Source organism: Myotis myotis, unplaced genomic scaffold (assembly GCF_014108235.1).
Source record: "Myotis myotis isolate mMyoMyo1 unplaced genomic scaffold, mMyoMyo1.p scaffold_m19_p_6, whole genome shotgun sequence".
Classification (NCBI taxonomy): Eukaryota; Metazoa; Chordata; class Mammalia; order Chiroptera; family Vespertilionidae; genus Myotis; species Myotis myotis.
Genome location: NW_023416368.1, coordinates 52510457 through 52529497, shown reverse-complemented (window position 1 = coordinate 52529497; position 19041 = coordinate 52510457). Strand labels below are relative to the sequence as shown.

General features: G+C 43.6%; 1 protein-coding gene across 2 annotated transcripts in view; it reads right to left on the bottom strand.

The window, feature by feature from the left end:
• The window catches only part of SMAD1 (SMAD family member 1), a 68721-nt gene extending 50275 nt beyond the window's left edge, over positions 1 to 18446 (bottom strand). Inside the window, exon 1 of one of the 2 annotated variants that reach the window (XM_036312986.1) lies at positions 18206 to 18446. The gene's annotated coding sequence lies outside the window, so the exon portion shown is untranslated. Of the gene's footprint in view, positions 1 to 16990; positions 17289 to 18205 lie in introns of those variants that run through there. The other variant, XM_036312987.1, reaches the window with a different exon arrangement.
• Positions 18447 to 19041: the final 595 nt, after the last annotated feature.

Below are 19041 nucleotides of genomic sequence, written 5' to 3'. Positions count from 1 at the left end.
ATAAACCTGAGTTCAGAGGTTAAGTAACTTTCTTGAGGCCATGTTCTAGCAAGTGGTTGATCTACATTTTAAACCAGAATAGATATTAATGCCTATTCATCAGGTTTTTTTTTAAAAAAAAAAAAATGCACATGCCAAATTCACAGGAAAAATGGAACAGGCGGAAAAAACTATCCGTTATTTAAAAAAAAAAAAATTACTGTTTCATTTTTTGGAACATTTTTCTCTTGTTCCACTGAACTCACAGGTGCTGTTTATGACAACAAACTTGCACATCTGTAGGGGTGAGCGGACATTCACGAGGCAGGACAGCCTGAACCCTCTCCCTATATTTAGATCCTTCAGTGCAGAGCTAATTGAATAATTTAATCTGGACCCTTTAGAAGGGAAACACATCCATATTCATCACAGGCATCAAAGGAAACATCTTTACAAGTTATATCCTTTTACAAACCAACATATGGTCTCACACCATTCTCCCAATTGTTGAACTCCTCCTCTGGGAAGAGCATGGAATTTTATTTCTTTTTTATCACTTGAAAAAATCACTTCCCTCCTAATTCAGTAAAACTGGGTGGAGGCCACTTCCTCCACAGGTGAGAGAAATAAAACTTGTTGATCTGTCATTGTCAGGAATTTTAAAGTTAACCATTTATTTTACGTACTTTCAACATGGGAACAAAAGGCAGGCTAAATCCGGAATAAGAAATCAGAGCTCCTTTCTCCAGACTTTCAAAATAAAACCCCTGCCGTGTTTCTGTCGTTTTAAGATGTTCCTAAATGAGGAAACAAGAGTCCTTCCCTCAGAATCAGGAGCAGGTTGCAATGGCAGCTTTCCACTTAGCAGCTGTACTGTGAGCAAAAGAACTCTTCTCTGAGCCCCCATTTGCTTTTCCACAAAATGCTGACTCCACTACCTACCCCACTGGGTAGGTTAAATATAAATATGTGAAACTGCTTTGAAAATTTTAACAAGCTGAAAAAGGTGACATTTTATTGAGAGCAGTTTCACAAATAAGAAAGCTGATTTTAACATTTTGTATATACAAAAAAATACCCCACAAAAAAAAGTTTCTGTCTTTAGTTTTTATCTGTTCAGTGAAGTTCTAACTTCATTTTTTAAAAAACGATAAAAAGAAAAACGGATAAGCACTACAGTCATTCAATGCACTTGACAGACACTGATATTGCGCCCGACACTATGCAAAGCACTGGGACAGAGCACTGAACAAAAGAGACAAAAGCAGTCATTTTTAGGAAGTCCATGCCTTCAGGAGACCTACATTCCAAGGGTGATGGAAGGCCTCACTGAGAAGGTGACATTCGAATGGAAGCCTGCGGGGGGGGGGGGGGGGGGGGGGGAGACACGCGGATCTCTGGGGAAGCACAGGGCAGGCAGCTGGACGTGGGGACGTGCGAGTGCAAAGGCCCGGAGGCAGTAATGTGGCGACCTGTTCCAACAGCAAGGAGCCCAATGGGACTCAACACAGTGAGGAGAGAGACGTGGGAGGTGAGGTCGGAGAGGTGAGGGGAGCAGACATAGGAACCGCAGGGACTTGTTAGCTTTCCCTCTAAATTGAGATGGAAGCCGCTGGGAGATGTGAGGAGAGATGGAAGTCATGCCCTGGCTGACAGTTTAACAGGACTGCAGGGCTTGCTGGGTTGGGAACAGGCGGAAAGGATGGAAGCAGGAAGCAGCAGGGAGACCAGTTCGGAAGCTGCAGCAATTGTTGCAGTTTGAGATGATCAGGGTTTGGATTGTGACAGCAGAAGGGGTCAGACGCTGGAGGTATTCTGAAGGCAGAGCCATGAACAAATACACTTTCCTGCTTACGTAAATCAATAAAAGAATTAACCATAAACTTGGAGAAATCGGTTTAATTTTTAGAAGGACTGTGGGACTGAGTATCTGAGGTGGGATCAAAGGTCACGGAGGAAGTAGACCAAGAGCGATGAGAGGAACAGCATGAAGGGAGTAACAACTAGAAGCTAAAATCTAGTAGGAATGAGGGTGAAGGATGGGAGTGAGGCAGAACGTGAAGGGAAGGGAGTGGTATAAGCTGACAGATACTCCAAGCTGGGTGTTTTCACAGAGGCTGGCGGGAGGATGGTTTGGGGTGGCAATGAGGAGGATCCCCACACCTCCAAGCCGCACAGTATGAGGTGAGAAGAAAACAGGCAGGACCAGGAGCTACAAGGGAAGCGGCAGCCTCAGATCAGCTTCATCTATGCTTAAGATTATGCACAGCCCAGATAACCCAGATTGTCTAACAACACAGAATGGTACATCCAACCATGATGTAACTGTTAAAAAAAAAAGGAAAAAAGAAGACAGACTTTCATGTCTAACATGGAAAGAAAACCATACCATAATTGTTCAGTGTCTTTTGTTTGTTTGTTTGGGGGGGGGGGGGTTAATTGATTTCAGAGAGGAAGGGGAAGAGAGAGAGAGAGAGACAGAGAGAGAGAGAACCATCAATGATGAGAGAGAATCACTGACTGGCTGCCTCCTACATGCTCCCCACTGGGGATTAAGCATGCACTGCAGGCATGTGCCCTTGACAGAATCAAACGCAGGACCCTTCAGTCCACAGGCTGATGCTCTATCCACTGAGCCAAACCAGCCAGGGCTGTTCAGTGTTTTTTAATTGCAGAACAACATATATCATATGATCTCATTTTACAAATAGAAACAAAACCTGCACATGTACAATATATGTGCATCTTTAAAGGCCTGGAAGGAAATAAACAAAACTGAACACGCAGTTACCTTTGGGAGTGAGATAGGAGGGGAGTGTAAGAGAGCTGACTGTTTTTTTAAAATAATCAATTACCGTTTTCAATGTTAAAACCCCAATAATAAAAACTAAACATTGGTAAGAGATTTAGTCTACAGGGCTCCAAAAGGCAATATTATGACCAAGAGGCAGAAAGACATCATTTTATAAAGAAAAAAATAACTGAAATTGTTTCTGTACAGAACGCCATAATTTATTTATGTACACAGGGTTGGAATATATGACCTAATTCTGAGTGAATATGATATGGCTGGGGATGTACTTTTTTATTAAGCAACTCAGGAACATGATAATAAAATTCAATTTTACAAAATGCCGTGACATTAACAGAAAGTAAATTTCCGTTAACAATTCAAACATCCTTCACATTTTTCAGTGCACGAATCTTACCCCCAACAAATGTTCTGTGCTATTCAAATATCTCAGGAGCAGTTTGGTCCTGTCCCTTCCCCAGTACAGAAATCTGTTACTTAGAAAAAATAAAATAACGCCTGAAAATCAAAGTTTACATAATCACTGAAACAAACACTGAGATCAGCCAGGTTCCACTCTCCTCCACATGACAATCAATGGCATCCTGTTTTCAAGCTGCCGAACACTGGACTGGCCTTCCCCACGTCCACTTGGCCACCTCAGCGCAGAAACTGAACAGAGAGGGGCAGCCTCCTCCAGAACTGTGAGAGCTCCTACAGCGAGAGCGGGAAGCGGCAATGGCGACTTCTCTCACCGGGTTAGGAACATAATGCTGTGGACACAAGTGAGCGTCGCCTACAGAATCCGGCGAGACCTGCACCATCACTCCAGGCCCTGGCTGCCTCAGATCACTTGCTCAGCCCCGTGATGGCCACTCACCGCTCCAGTGACTGACTTACCAGCAGAATGGAGAACCCTAACAGAGTGCTCCTAGAAGACTCCAGAACCCCAGTCCTCCGTTACATGTTCAGCTACTAAGACAGCTTTCGTCTCCACTAATTCACCATGTGACTGAACAGTTCTTACTGTGCTTCCCACCAACAGAAAGGTGCAGTGGAAAGAAAATGAGTACGATATACCTCCCACACCACCAAGGACACAGCTATAAAGGGTGTGGGGGAGGGACGGGAGAACCATACTGTACAGCTGACTGTGATAGGAGCCGCATGACGTGTTCAGGCTGTTTAAGGAAAGACATACGTGCAGGGGGAGTGGCCAACAGCCTGTGCCATTTTCTTTGCCATAACGACCTCTCCCCTGCATCCTGGGGTCTGAGATACCTGCTGTGCAATGGAAATCCAAATGAGTTCAACCACCGACCAGTTGCATCAATGGGTGTGAACTATGGAATGGATAATCCAAAGCAGCCTTCATAAAAATTAGCCATGGCTTTTGGAATATATTTTGCTTTATCAGAGGAAGCTTTCAATTCCTTATCACATTTTGCTAACACTAATAATAAAACTATTATATGCATGAGAACACAATAAATTAAAAAAAAAATACCTGTTCAAGACTCAAATATTTCTGTGGAAAATCTATAAGTGGATGGCAGTTAAAAGTAATGATTTTATTATAAAAACTTACAAACATATTTTATCATAAAAGTCACTCTATCTTCCTCTGGAAATTCAGGCTATATGCAAATGAGCCTTTACTGAACACCTGACACATCCCAGTTTGAAGACCCAACAAATTGCCATCACCATCACCGCCAACTTCAAAGGGAGAGCGTTCTCATGCAGGTGGTTCTATGGGAGACCTCACCTAACAGCTCACCCGTGGTCTCCATCAATTTTCCAACAACTCTAGTGTTCAGAGAGAATCACGTATCATTCTCATGTCATTACCACCACTACCACCACCACGAAGCACCAGGCTCTGTTCTGAGCACTTTATACCTATTAACTCTCTTAATCCTCATAAGAATCCTAGGAGGTAAAGACTATTTCCGAGATGATGAAACTGGGTGCAGAAAGGTTAAGGAGCTTGCCAAGGCAACCCCTCGACCACCCAGTTTCCCCTAAATAACCTCCTCCTCTGTCTCATGCATAGAGCAGAGGGGGTAACAAGCAAGGATTTCTTTATGGTTTTATTTCTTTTTAAATTTTTATTTATTGATTTTTTAAAATTATTTTTGTGAGAGAGAAACATTGATTTGTTGTTCCACTTACTCATGCATTAATGGGTTGATTCTTGTAAATACTCTGACTAGGGATCAAACCTGCAACCTTTGTGTAGCAGGATGATGCTCTAACCAACTGAGCTACCGAATCAGGGTTTATGGTTTTATTTTAATCCATCCAATTCCTTCCCTTCCAAACTTATTTATTTTTTCATTGTTGTTTTCCTTCTTAATTTACACACACTTTCCTAGAACACAGAAAAACCAAGAGTTTTATCAGGGCAGCAATGACAAAATTAAGTTCATTTTCATCTAAAGAGCCTAGACTACAGATAAGAAGTATTAAGCTATACCTCAACAAGATATATGGAAAATGACACCATTACTTCACACCAACAGCTCATAATATTCTTAATATTCTTTTCTTATGATGAGTCATGGGACATTAAAATTAAGCTCCTTTTAAGAAATCCACTTTCCTTATTACATTCCCACTGATTATTCTTAGGGTCCCTTATGAAAACATAAAAAAAGCAAAACAAAAATTACTGCCTCATTTATTTTTTTTTTGAAGCAAATGTAGAGATAGAGAAAAGTTAAAGAACTCCTTCAAGTATCATGTTTATTACAAGTAAAATATTTAAATATTCACTTTAATGGCTCCGATATAGCTGGCAACCTCAATGCTTTCTACAAATAATGGCAAAAAAAAAAAATAGTACTCTCAATTCGAGAGATCTGGGTGCAGTGGTGTGGCAGAAACAAGTCAGTGACGCTGCCACTTCTATGTCCTATCTACCTCTAGACCCCCTTGTCACCCTCTACTCCAGGCTTTCTCAACCTCAGCATCGCCCTGGCCTCTACCCACTGAGGCTGGAGAAACGCCCTGCCTGCCCCCCGCTGTGATGACCACTAATTCATATTGCCCGATGGACCACTGCTCTGCTCTCCCCCTTTCCCTCTTCTTTTCCTTGTAATCTAAGTGCCTCGGGCACCAAGAGCTTTTGTTTAACTTCACTTCTAGACTCCAAGACACAAGGAATTGCTGATTTCTACAACAAGGAAAACACGTCAAACACACGAATCTGTTCTTCCCATCTCTTTTCTCCTCCAAGAAAAAAAAGTGGGAGAGCAAATCAGCTAACCCTCAAACATCACTAGTATGTCTGGGTATAAAAGACCTAGTGCATAACCACAGTGACCTTACAACATACCACTTTTCCTGGTATGTTTTAAAAAACATCAAAATGAAAAAAGTTTACTCAGCAAATACCTATTGGGTGTCAGGGCTATATTCTTTTTTTTTTTTTTTTTTTTTTTGGTATGGAAATATTCATAATACTGCTATACATGAGACTTCTCGTGGTACTTTTTAAAAAGCTCTCCATCAGGGAGAGAGAGAGAGAGAGAAAGAATGAGAAAAGAAAAAAAGCTCTCCACTGTAACCCTTGTAGAGGGTTCCCTAGGGACAGGCCCAGTCATTTCTGAGGTGGTTGTTCATGTACTTCTATGTGCCAACAGGTGAGAACCACTGTACTAACACAAAGATCATAAACACACTGTCCATATGCCTTCACGGAACTCAGTCCAAAGAATTAATGAGGTAAGTGTAATAAAAGCCATTAAAACTGACGCTGGATGAGACAAGCAGGTTTGTATTGTCCCTCAAAGGTACAAGATCCATAGTGCAAGTCCCACACTTATGGCCCCGTATCCCAACTTTATCAAGCTGTATGAGAGATACACTATGAACAGAAGTACAATTATAAATACAGACACTCAAAAACCTGCTGAAAGAATTAACTAATGTAGAAACAGGCAGGAAGCAAGATCTCTACCAACCACATCAGATTCCTTTCCCCATCCCTTGATTTTGAAAGACTATCCCCATTATAAGAGAAATGCCCTCCAGCTGAGATGATATAACATTAATAACAATGGCTTCTCATTTAACTTTTCATATCATCGCAGTCTCCCCTTAGGAGCAAGAGTGCTTCTTCCGGGCGGAAACTGACATACATTTCTCTGTCCCTCCCAAAACAGAGCCCAGTGCGGGGCGCACAGTAGGAAGGCATGAAACACCTGCTGAACGGGATTCATATCAGCTCAACCAAAGGCAGAACCCCCACAGGGGGGATGCACCGTTTTGAGAGGAGGCTCTCTCGCAATACAAAGCAACATCCCAACCTGGGCAACATGACCAGACTCTTTGGTGTAAATAAATACAGCCTGGGTGCCAGTCATTTAAGTAAGTTCATTTGGTTCACAGTTAAGACAAAAACATTTAAAACCAATCCAACACTCCCTCAAGCTTGAACAGACGTAACAGAAGTCCTGAGCACACAAACATGAGCAACGGGAAAAATAAAGAAGAGGCTGTTATTAATTATACCAGACGGCAAAGCCAGCAACGGACAATAAGCAAAACAGGAAGCTGCACTGGATGAGCTGGCAAGCCCTATACAATCAACCGTCCTGAGCTTTCACAAGGCTAAATGTCTGCTTTCTCCAGCAGCACGCACTGCCTTACTCTTATTCCCCTTCATGAAAAATTACTCTCTCTGATCAAATTAAGACCAACTTTCCCCGACGTTCATCCTCTCTCTCCAACTCAACTGAAAGAGTTTGAGGAACAGCTCTGACCAATGCATCCCAGTTTAGGGGCCCTACTCCAGTCAATCCTTCAGAAAGGACTTAAGAATGGGGGGCTGGAAGGGGTGGTAACAGGCCAAGTGCTGATCTTGTAGATGCGATTTAAAAGCCCCTTTCCCCCCAACTTTGAGATATTTGCAGATCATTTACAAGAAATAAGATGGTGAGGCAGAAGATGCTGACAAATTCAAATCTGTCTAGTGGCAGGGCAAGAACTCAGTGCCGAGGGAAGATGGAGTGTTCGTAACTTAGGTAAGGGTCCCACCATCAACCAGCTGTTGATTGCAGCACATGCAAAGCCTTTCTAACCCCCACAAGCCTAACCATTATTCTTAAGAGAAAATCTAGCAAATTAAATGCTGATGCCTAACTCTTTAAATCCCCCCCCCCCCTTTATAAGTGGTTTTACTTCATGGGAGAACTTTTCTCACTTTATTTTAATACCTTATAAACGAATCCATCTCAACCATCAAATCCACATTCCATGACCAACACTGTGTCTCATGAATGAGGAGATGTCACTATAAAGAAACGCCAATACTGCAAGTCAGGCAGGAGGAGGAGGCCGTTCCCACGTGCTCTGTTAAGCACTGGTGTCTCCCAGGTTCATGGTTCGTGCAAGCTGACTAAGAAACCGCACACACCTGACAGCCCAGTTTTCCCAGACTGCGACTTCCTGGTCCACAAAGAGTAGCACACCGAAGAGTCCGGAGCAGGACACAGCAGCACATTTTATGGTTATTAGCAGCTTGCATTTTGTTTGTTTGTGAATCGCTTGTTCATGTCTTTTACCAGTTTTTCTCAAAGAGTGGTATTTCCTATTCACTTAAAAAGTTTCTTACCAAGAACAGTAACTTGCTGCAAATTTGTTACCTGAAAGACTGTATTTGTGACTGTGCACTTTGTCATTTGTGGTCACATAAATGCTGTCAAATGCATAAGTTTTTCCTCTATGGTTTCTGCCTTGGGAGCCACGTGTAGAAGGGCTCTACAACCGGCTATTAATACCTCCCCACCTCTGGAAATGGCACAAACCAATCCCTCTTTCCTTCTGACACTATGACAAGAATCCATGCCAGGATCTTTCTGCACTGAGCATATATTACTCGAATGAAAAAAAAAAAATTTTTTAACACTAATGAATGCTATAAGAAAAGCCATTGGTAAACTCAGTATACTTACTTTTTAAAGCTCTTGGCAATTTAAATAACTTAAAAATCATTAACAGGCATTCATTCAATTTCTACACTTCTCTTAAAAACCTTTACCTACGATTGTCAGGGAAATGTTCCATCTACAAATTCCCAAACTTGGTATTTCACAATTTCGTTACCGGCATTCCCATTGCTTCACCCTTCTCAATTCGTTTAGTCTATTCGACTCCGTATAACCTGTGACCCCGCTGATCTAGACTGGATTCAATACTGCTGTCACTAACATTCTGGACTCTAAAATCACAGTGATTTTTAGAAAGAGCTAACATTTTCTGAGTGTTTATTACATGCCACGTCCCATGCTACATCCTTTGTGTAGTCGGTATTTCAACGACTGAGATGCTCCTCCCATTTTCACCTCCAAAACCAGGAAACTGATCATCAAAGATATGTCATGTCTAATTGACAGCTTTTTCCTCAGTAGCACATGAAATAATGTCTCACAATTGGCAGCATCTTAGATTAAGTGAAATATGAAAGTATAACTCGTTTCATTCGCAATCAATCCTGAGGCTATCACCTCTCTTTTCCAGATGAGGAAAAGTGAGGCACAAACACTAATGGTAAGTAGCTTTCCCAAAGTTATAAAAAAGCAAGGAAGTGTTGGGGCTTGGACTTAAACCCAAACATCCAGATTCTAGAGCCTCATTTCTTAACCGATTTGCTATCTCTAGGCCAGAATCAACTCTACCAACATTTCCCTCCAATCTTACTATGGAGCCACCTAGACGCAACAATTACCTAGTCCTCCCTACAGCCACATCAAGTTTTTTCCCAGGTTTCCCCCTACTGTTCAGACTTTGAGTTCTCCATAGATCTCCTGGCATACCACCTACAAGGGTTCTCCCAAAACTTCTCCATTATTCTAAGCTTCCACTACCATCTGCTGAGTCCCACACCTCACAGTCCCAGTGAGGGGGCTGCCTTCCACACTGCTGGGAAAAGGAGCACAAGCTGGCATGAGCTCCACCATCTGCTTTCCTCTCAACTGAGACCCCATCCTGCTTCTTTCTCAGACAACTCTCCCTCCTTACCATGGCTAATATTTCATCCCCTGTGCTCAAGATCACCAACTCCACCAATCTTTGTTTTCTATCCATTAACTTCTTTCCCTCAACCTTCAAGTATCAAGAGGTCCCATCTATTTTGAAACATAAGTCACTCAAGGGAATTTTCAGAATCTAGTTCTCATTTCCTAGAATACTAAGTCTATTCTCCTCAACGGCATTCACGTGATTACCCGACCGTTTCTCCTTCACCATGAACCATGAGACACTTCCCCTCTGACCCTAGTTCTGGGATCCCTCTTCCCCCAGCTTCCTCTGACCCCATACCTTTCACACAGTTCCTTCTTTTGTCTACTTCAAACATACCATCCCCTCCTCCTAATTCCCAATTGTGGGTTTCAATGGCAGAGTCAACCTACCAGTTCTTTGTTTCTGTTCACGATTCTCTCAAAACACCTTGGAAGTTCAACCATCATTTCCAACAATCTGTACTTAATGTTCTGAACCCTTCCCTAAGCTTCAGCTTAGTTTGTATCTCCAACCTGCCTATAGAATACCTGGATACCCCACCTTAAATGCAACCCGTCAATTCTAATTTATCATTCACACAAACTATATTCCTTCTACAAGTAGTTCTTCCCTGTCCTTAAGTAAAGGCTTTATCAATTTTACAGCTACTCAGGGTGGAAACTTAAGAATAATCTCTGCCTCCTCTCCCTCCCATTACTCTGTAGCCAAATAACCAGCAAGTGCATTTTTACTCACAAAACCCACCTCATCAGATGGATAACTCAAATAGCTTTCTTCTTCATCTCCTGGCATTATGGGCTCTACCCCCTCTAATCCAAACTGCATGTTCAAACACCTTCAGTGATTTCCAATGTGCCCTTATCCTGGCACTCGAAGGCCCGAAAATTCTCACCCCAATTTAACTTTTCTGAATCTCTCTCCCACTGCACTGCACTGGGCCCCATCAGGAATACCTACTGTGGTCAGGTAGAGCTGCTGCTCACCAGCCTCTCAGCCGTGGGCAAACTCCGGCCCGCGGGCCCGTTTGAAATGAATAAAACTAAAAAAAAAAAAAAAAAAAAAAAAAAAAAGACCGTACCCTTTTATGTAATGATGTTTACTTTGAATTTATATTAGTTCACACAAACACTCCATCCATGCTTTTGTTCCGGCCCTCCGGTCCAGTTTAAGAACCCATTGTGGCCCTCGAGTCAAAAAGTTTGCCCACCCCTGCGAGTCTAGATCTGTGCTGTCCCATAGGATAGCCACAGGTGGCTATTTAAATGTAAGTTAATTAACATTTGAAATGCAGTTCTCAGTTGCACTAGCCACATTTTAAGTGCTCAACAGCCCCGTGTGGCTAGTGGCTGTGGTCCTCACTTGAGTTGTCTGTAAAACTTACCTCTATATTTATTACCTTGCCACAACTTTTGCAGTGTTGTTGCATTTAAATTTTCCATTTTGTGTGTCTTCTCACCAATGACTGAGCCACTCAGAACTAATATTCATTGAATAATGAAGCATATACTTATGAAATGCTGCATCAAAATTACTAAATGAGCATATTTTAAAATCCCTCTTCCATTAAAATGACACATTCTTTCTAATTAAACAAAAGATCTTGCATTTAGCTAACTAAATAATGATTTGATTTTAATGCCTAATGATAACACTTAAAAGATAATTAGTTCCCTTTTCTCTTGTGGTGTTTGAAACTGAAAGAAAAAAAGCTATAAAGGTCTGAAATACTTCCACTTTGCAAAAGAACACTGCAAAGAAACCACAAAAGATAGGCGACAGGAAAATGAATGAATAGTTTGAGTAACTATACCCTAACTATCTGAGATTGTAGGAAAAAAATATCTATAGAACAGCTGCCCTAAAATTAAGAGGAAACTACAAATAAGCATTCAAAATTATGTATATAAATACATTTTTAATCAAAAGTTAGACTCCTCTATCCTCTTCCCAAATATGACATTGTATTTATTTGCATTTTGAACACAAAAGCATACAGATGCATAATCAGCTGCTGTGTGTGTTCCCATAAATTTAAGCTTGTTGTCAAGAAAATTAGTTAAGAAACCAATCTACCACACCACAGCCCTGGATTCTTACAAGGGAATAAGGCTCTATATCTGAACATGAGAAACTAAGCAGAGAAGAGAATCGCCAGGTAGGGGTTCCCGTGAATCGTAGAGGGTTTGATGCTTTATTTTCAAGAGGGAATCATCCCTAAAGTTCTGATTTTAGCTTAGAACAACTATTACAAAGATGTTAAATTGCTAAAATACTGCAGTTTTTAGTACCTTCTTACCAATCTGATGTAGTCACTGGAGTTGAACTATTTATGAACGTTTTGATTTTTCCCATCTGAAAGATAGCTTCCCTTATGCCAATGACTCTTCCACAGGGCCTGCTCATTTCTGCAAGTCAGCAAGCAGTGGCTGGAAAGGCTATATTTTTGACTATAGGACTAGCTGTACACCATCTTAATAAGGTACACCAAAATGAAGATTTAAATTTAGATTTTAAGTACATTCATGTTAACTACCTTAGCTATTTTCTTTTTTAAGCAAGTTGCTCCAGAGTAAGTATTAAAAATATTTCAGGCGTTTTTGTGGCAAATCCAATGACAGATCACCAGATTAGACTAAAAGTTGCCCTGCCAGGTAATCGCAGAAAAGGAATTTAGAGTCAAGAGGGACCGGCCGGGGTGGCTCAGTGGTTGAGCATTGACTTACGAACCAGGAGGTTACGGTTCGATTCCCAGTCAGCGTACATGCCTGGGCTGTGGGTTTGATCCCCACTGTGGGGTGTGCAGGAGGCAACCGATCAGTGAGTCTCTCTCATCGTTGATGTTTCTATCTCTTTCTCTCTGAAATCAATAAAAAAATATTTTTAAAAAAGAGAGTCAAGAGGTTTCAGTGTGGGGCAAAATGGAGATGCCTCCATCTGTTAACAAAGCATGCTCTGCTAATCTTGGGAGCAGTGAGTAAAACCAGGGCTTCCTGGTTGCTGACCACATGCAGGTGCGGTGACAGTGGCGTACCTGGAGAGGGCACAGGAGCTCTGCACCCCTTCCTCCAGACCTAGCCCTACGCATTTCTTCCATCTGGCTGTTCCTGAGTTGTTATCCACTATCAGAAATCGGTAATAGTAAGTTTAAAAAAAAAAAAAGAAAAAGAAAAAAACCATATGTAGAAGTACAATTACAGAGAACACTTCATCAGCCTCAATGTCATTCTATAATTTAATATCAAACTTCTCTACCTTTTTATATTTATATTATCCTTTTTCTCCTCAGATCTTTCCAATTCTCTCCCTAGTACCCCATAGCTCCTCCCTAAAAATCCCAAACTTTTAGCTCTCGGTTAAGAATGTGATTTATTTTTTAGTTAAAACAGGAGATGTATATGAACTGCCTGGCTTAATAGGAATTTTGTACAAATCTGGAATCACCCATCTTCTGGTAAGGCCCTGCTGATTAAATCAGATGCAGGACTTTCCTTGTCCATCTCCAAAATAGGAAAAACAAAAAACAAACAAAAAAAAACCTCTCTGAGGTTGTCAGACTTGATTCCTACTCAGCTCAAACAATGCTATGTACAAAAAGTCAACATACCAAAAAATTCTTCTTTCTCCCCTCCCCAGATGACGATACACTGGATATGCTCAGAACAAAGCTGCAGGAACAGTGAGTATGGTAAGAACAAATAGCCCTAGCCAGCGTGGCTCAGTGGATAGGGCCTCTGCCTGCGGACTGAAGGGTCCCGGGTTCGATTCCGGCCAAGGGCACGTGCCCGGGTTGCAGGCTCAATCCCCAGAGTGGGGGCGTGCAGGAGGCAGCTGATTAATGATTCTCATCATTGATGTTTCTGTCTCTCTCTCCCTCTCCCTTCCTCTCTGAAGTCAATGAAAAATATATTAAAAAAAAAACAAAAGAAAGAAAGAAAAAACAAATAGACAAGTAAGAACTTAACAAGTAGAGTGATCCAGAACCTGGCTTTCCCTTCTTCTGATCACTACATGGGTGACTTTTAGGTAAATCAGCTATCTTCTCTGAGCCTAGGTTGCTCAACCTGATATGAACCAACTGGATTAGAAAATCCTCAAAGCAGCTTTTAACACTAAATAGCTCTATTCTCTATAAAGGAAATTACAAATCTGAATGTTTATGAATGCACTTGGCACAACAGTCCCATGATGTCCTTCACCTGAAATGTCATGCAATTTGTGTACTTAAGTGTACACACAAGCTTACCAGAGCATACAAGCATTTTTGGATTAGAAGATGGGAGTGAAAAGGTATAAAAGGTCCCCTGATTTCATCAGATTCTTAAACAGCCCTAACCAAAAAAAAAAAAAAAAAAAAAAATAGTTAAGAACAACTGAACTGTAAAACTACATAAAAGTAGACATTACATATAAAAAAAAAAATTTTTTTCCCAAAGGAGTTTGCAATGAACTATTTGTATCTCAAAGTGCAGTGTTTACCAGCTAAGGGAAGGAAAATATTGATGAGATAAACTGAACTACTAGAACTTTCTTCTTCAGTACCATCAGCTTGTGATTATACAAGAAAAAACACAAGGGGAAAGTGGCAGGAATGATCTAGAAAAGCAGAAATAAAACTCATTTGGTTTTTACATCAGATTTACTCTTCCAATTATGATCTGCTTCCATACGGATTAACATTGTTTCCTTTCTTCCAAACACTTAAAAGGAGATAGCCAAGAAAAGCACAAAATTTGTCTAAAGGCCTAAAAATAAAAGCAAAGTCATATCTATACTGGAGTAATGAAGTCCAGCAGAACAAGGATTATTTGGGAGGCCCTAGAGTCAGACTGCCTTGTTCATATCATCATCACTAGCTATGGAGCCTGAGGCAAGACAGTGAATCATTCTGAACTCAGTTTTTCTTTTCTGTACATCCGTACTTAGTCAAGTTTTGAGACTTAAATGATAGGAGTTTTAAAAACAAGAAAACAGGAAAAAGTCAGAAAAAAAATAGCTATAATTATTTCTCCTCCCCAAAGCTCTAAATCAAAGAAGAACCCAGGACATGAATGATAAATGTAATCCACAGAAAAGTTTACCTCATTTTATCCAGTAGCTGCAACTGGTTCATCCAAACAAGTAGCAAAAACTGACATGTCTCTTTCTCCTTTTGACCCCACAAACTCATCAGCAGAAGTGACACACACAGAAGTAATTGAAAGATGCGTACAGGAGGAGGAAGAAGAGAAGTGAAGTCCCAGACCAGCACTGTCCAATGGAACCTTCTGCCATGATGGAAATGTTCTATATAGGTATCATCCAATATGGTAGCCACTGGCCACATGGGGCTATTGAGCACTTGAAATAAAGTGCTACTCAGAAGATCAGTATTTATTTTTACTTAACTTTAATTAATTTCAATTTAAGTACCCACATGTGGCTAAGGCTACCTTATTGGGCAGCACAGACCGAGAGGACCCATAAACTGAATAAGGATTGCCAAAAATCTAAGAAAAAAAAGCGAGGGTCTTTTCCTGATTTGTTCATATGTTCAATTCAAATATCTTTTGTTTTCAGTGGAGACCGAGTCCCTATGACTAGTTAAAGAAATAACATGTCAGCTGATACATCAACAGAGAGCAACTCAGTAAGTATGTGGTCCTCTGATATTTTAGAAGGTCCCAAAGGCCAACTTAAATTCAAGCACACATGCAGCATGATTCAGGAGAGGGATGGGAGCTGCCAAGGTCCCAACATCAGCACCTCCACGGCACCTGCTTCTCCACCAGCGAACGAAAAGCTACTTACACGATGCAGACTGAGCACCCCTGCATTTGTCAGAAATTCAGAGCTCTGTAAGCCTTCCCCTCTTTCCAAAACACCAGCATTCCTGGCTGGTTCAGCCTTTCCACTCTGAACAAAAATCCATGTACCACCCATATCTGAAGCATAACACCAGACTCCTGCTTAGCTGCCCCTGTAATATGGTTTAATTATGATGACTGAACTAATAGGCTGACATCATAGACTTTTACAGGCTGACCCCATGTCATCCTGATGTATCATTTTGCACCAGTTCAGTGCTGTAAATCAATTTAAGATCTCGAGCAGGTTGAAAAGGCTGGTAATGATGCTTTCTCTGCTGCCTCTGGGGACTCTACATTATACACAACTTACATTATTTATAAAGCTTCAATGATGCCTCCATTAGCCTTGTAAGACTACACAAATGAGATCTTTTATACACACACACAACTTGGCCCTGATTATGTAGGCGACTGCAGCTTAAATATACTGGTCTAATTACATTCAAGTTCATTCTTTTCCCAATCCAACCAAGTTAAGTTTTATCTTTAACCCAGCATTACTAGAAATCAAAATTACAACCTGAAATTTACTTTTTAACTATTAAGTGTATTCGGGGGAAATGCGACTTACTTCTTCCTAATGCTTTAATGAACTTAGCAGAACAAAATTAAGTTTCAAGAGGTGTAAGAGGTTAACATTTTTAATTGCCTAAAACTGTCATTTCTCTAATGCAAAAAGTCATCAGTCCTTCAAGGGTATAAAACCAAAGGATACTGCAAAAAAAGAAAAGTGGATTTGGTTACATACCTAGGGTTGGAGGGGTCAAAACTGAAGCAAGGACAAATCCCCACCTTCAGGAGAAACTCGATCTAGCCTGGATCCCCTAGAGGCCCTGGCATCACCCACTTCTAGAAAATCATCTCTCTCCACCCTGGTTACAGTTTCCCAAGAATTGCAATATTACACAAATGTACACCACCTGCACAGAAATATCAAATAACTGCGAATGGGACCGAGGGAGGGCGGGGGAGGACAAACACTTAAATCAGGACAACATATTTAGGCCTGGCACCTACATGTCAATAACACTGGATGCACAATATTTCTACTAATTGAAAATGCTGGGGCAGTGAACACTGCTTCCGCCTAGACTCTTTCCCAATGGTGGTGGCACCACAGCTCACCTACCTCCAATAAAAGGCAAAGTGGTAATTAGCAGCAAGGTGAAAAATCAACCTGGCCAGAGAACAGTTTTCTCCTTGTGCTCCTGAATGCGGTAGGCATGTTACCCACGCCAGGCAGGCAGCTGGAGCGAGAAATGTTCGGAAATAAAGGCATTCTGCCATTTGTCCGCAACAGGAAAGACATACAGAAATCGTGCAACTTCTGAATCATTCCACCTACTTTGAAAGTTCCGATACAATGGAAAGGCCGGTGCCGCAGCACTCACGAAAACGATGCTTTCTCGGGAGATGGTGCTGAGACGCGCCTCGTTTCCAGAAGGGAAGCCAGCGCCTTGCCGGCTGTCTCGCGCAGTGTATTTAAAAATCGTTTGCGCTTCCAAATAAACAAAAGCCGCAGCTACTGCAGTTGTGAGATCCGGTAGGCATCTGTCCCCACTCCCTTCCTAAGGACATCAAGGAAACGCTCTCCCCTCAGCCTTCATATTCAGTAAGCAGCTAGAAAAACAAGCCCACATCTCCCGGCGTCTCACCCCCACCACCCCCACCGTCTACAGAAACAACCCCGAGAAACCCTCCCAAAGCCAGCGAACGGAGTAAATGAGCAGTTGTCCAACGGCGAACTCACAAATACACTTGCAGTGAGGCAATCGAATCCGGTCAAGGGAAAGGAATGAGACGACACTTGGAGGCGCACGGGGTGTAGGCGGAAGAGAAAAAAAAATTACGCGCCGCCGCCGCCAAACCTTTGAATAAATTAGAGGGAATTTCGGGACGAACTTTCCTTGACCTCGACCCCCAAAAGGCTCGTTGGGGCAGAGAAGGAAACCGATGTGGGGTGCCGAGGGACCCAGGGCACCGGTGTCCCCCCGCCCCCCGGGCGAGACCGGCTCCGAGCGCCCAAAGGGCAGCGCCGGCGGCCGCCCTCCAGCTCCCCAAAGGGTGGCCCGAGCCAGCGCGGGACACAATGGGCCAGCGGGCCGCGCGGACGGCCTCGGCCGGGCTGCAGAAAGGGAAAGAGAAACGGGGAGCGGGCGGAGGGGAGGGGGGCCGGGAGGTCCCGCCGCGAGCAGGGCCAGGGGCGAGGCTCTGGCCGTGGATCGCGGCTTCCCCACCACAGACCCAACAAAGACGCGAAGGGAATCCTGGCAGAGCCCTGCCGGCTGGCTGGAGCGAACGGAGGAGAAGGTGGCAGGTTCGCTCCTCCGAGCGGCCCGGCGGCGCCATCACGGTGGGGGGGGGGGGGGACCCCGATCCGCCCCACGCGGGCAAGAGCCCCCTCCCCGCAGCGGCCCGCGCCCGGCCCCGGGGACAGCGGCAGCCCTGCGGGCCCGCACCCGAGTGGAGGCGGCGGCGGCGCTGGAAGTCCAGGGCGCTGAAGGGAGAGGGCGGGGACGCGACAGAGGAGAAAGTTGGGTTCGGGTCTGTTTCGTTTTACCGGGTTGGCGGCGCGCCCGTCCTCGCGGGCGCACGAGTGGCCGAGCGAGCGGGGTCCCAGGGCCCCGGTCCGGGCGGCGGGGTGCTGCCCCGCGCTGAGCTCGCAGGGTCCCTCCCCGCGCCTCGGCCCGGGCTGAGCCGCTCGGCTTCTCCTTCCTCCTCCCGCCTGCCCGCTCGCTCCCGGAGCCTGGATTGATCTGGTCGCGCTGGCGTCAGGGAGTCGGAGCCGCCCAGCCTCCACTCCTCGGCTGCCAATACCCTGCGCACTCGCCCGCCCGCCCGCTTGCTCACACGCGCACCCGCGCGCCGCCGCCACCGCGCGACCAGGGATCCTCTCCAAATTCTTGGCCGCGCCGCCCCGAGCGCGGACCGCGGGGGGAGCGGCCCCCGCCCCATGGAGTCCAAGAATTAACTCTTCGGCGCGTTCTGACTCTCCCCCTCCCTCCCCCCCCACCCCGCTGCCTCCTTTAGTCCCCGCCAGCGGATTTGGCGCATTATCTGCCAGGGAAGTTCTTTGTCAGTGTTTATTTTCTGAAATGCTCATCCACAGGTCCACCGCGCCCAGCGGAACCTACAGTAAACGTGAAGCGCATGGATGGCAATGATCTTTCCAGAGTCGCCTTTTTCTGTCTAGTTTTCATTGCCCCTCACCTATTCCCCAGTGATTTGCAAGTCCCAGAAGGTGCACACATCCAGAGTTGGACAGCCTCGTAATTGTTGCATGTGCTTATGCCAAACCCTGAATCCATACATGTGTTCTGTGCCATATCGGGGGATCTAATGATTCCAGTAAGTAACCTCGTTGCTCCAATTAATGACAGATGCCACAATAGCACT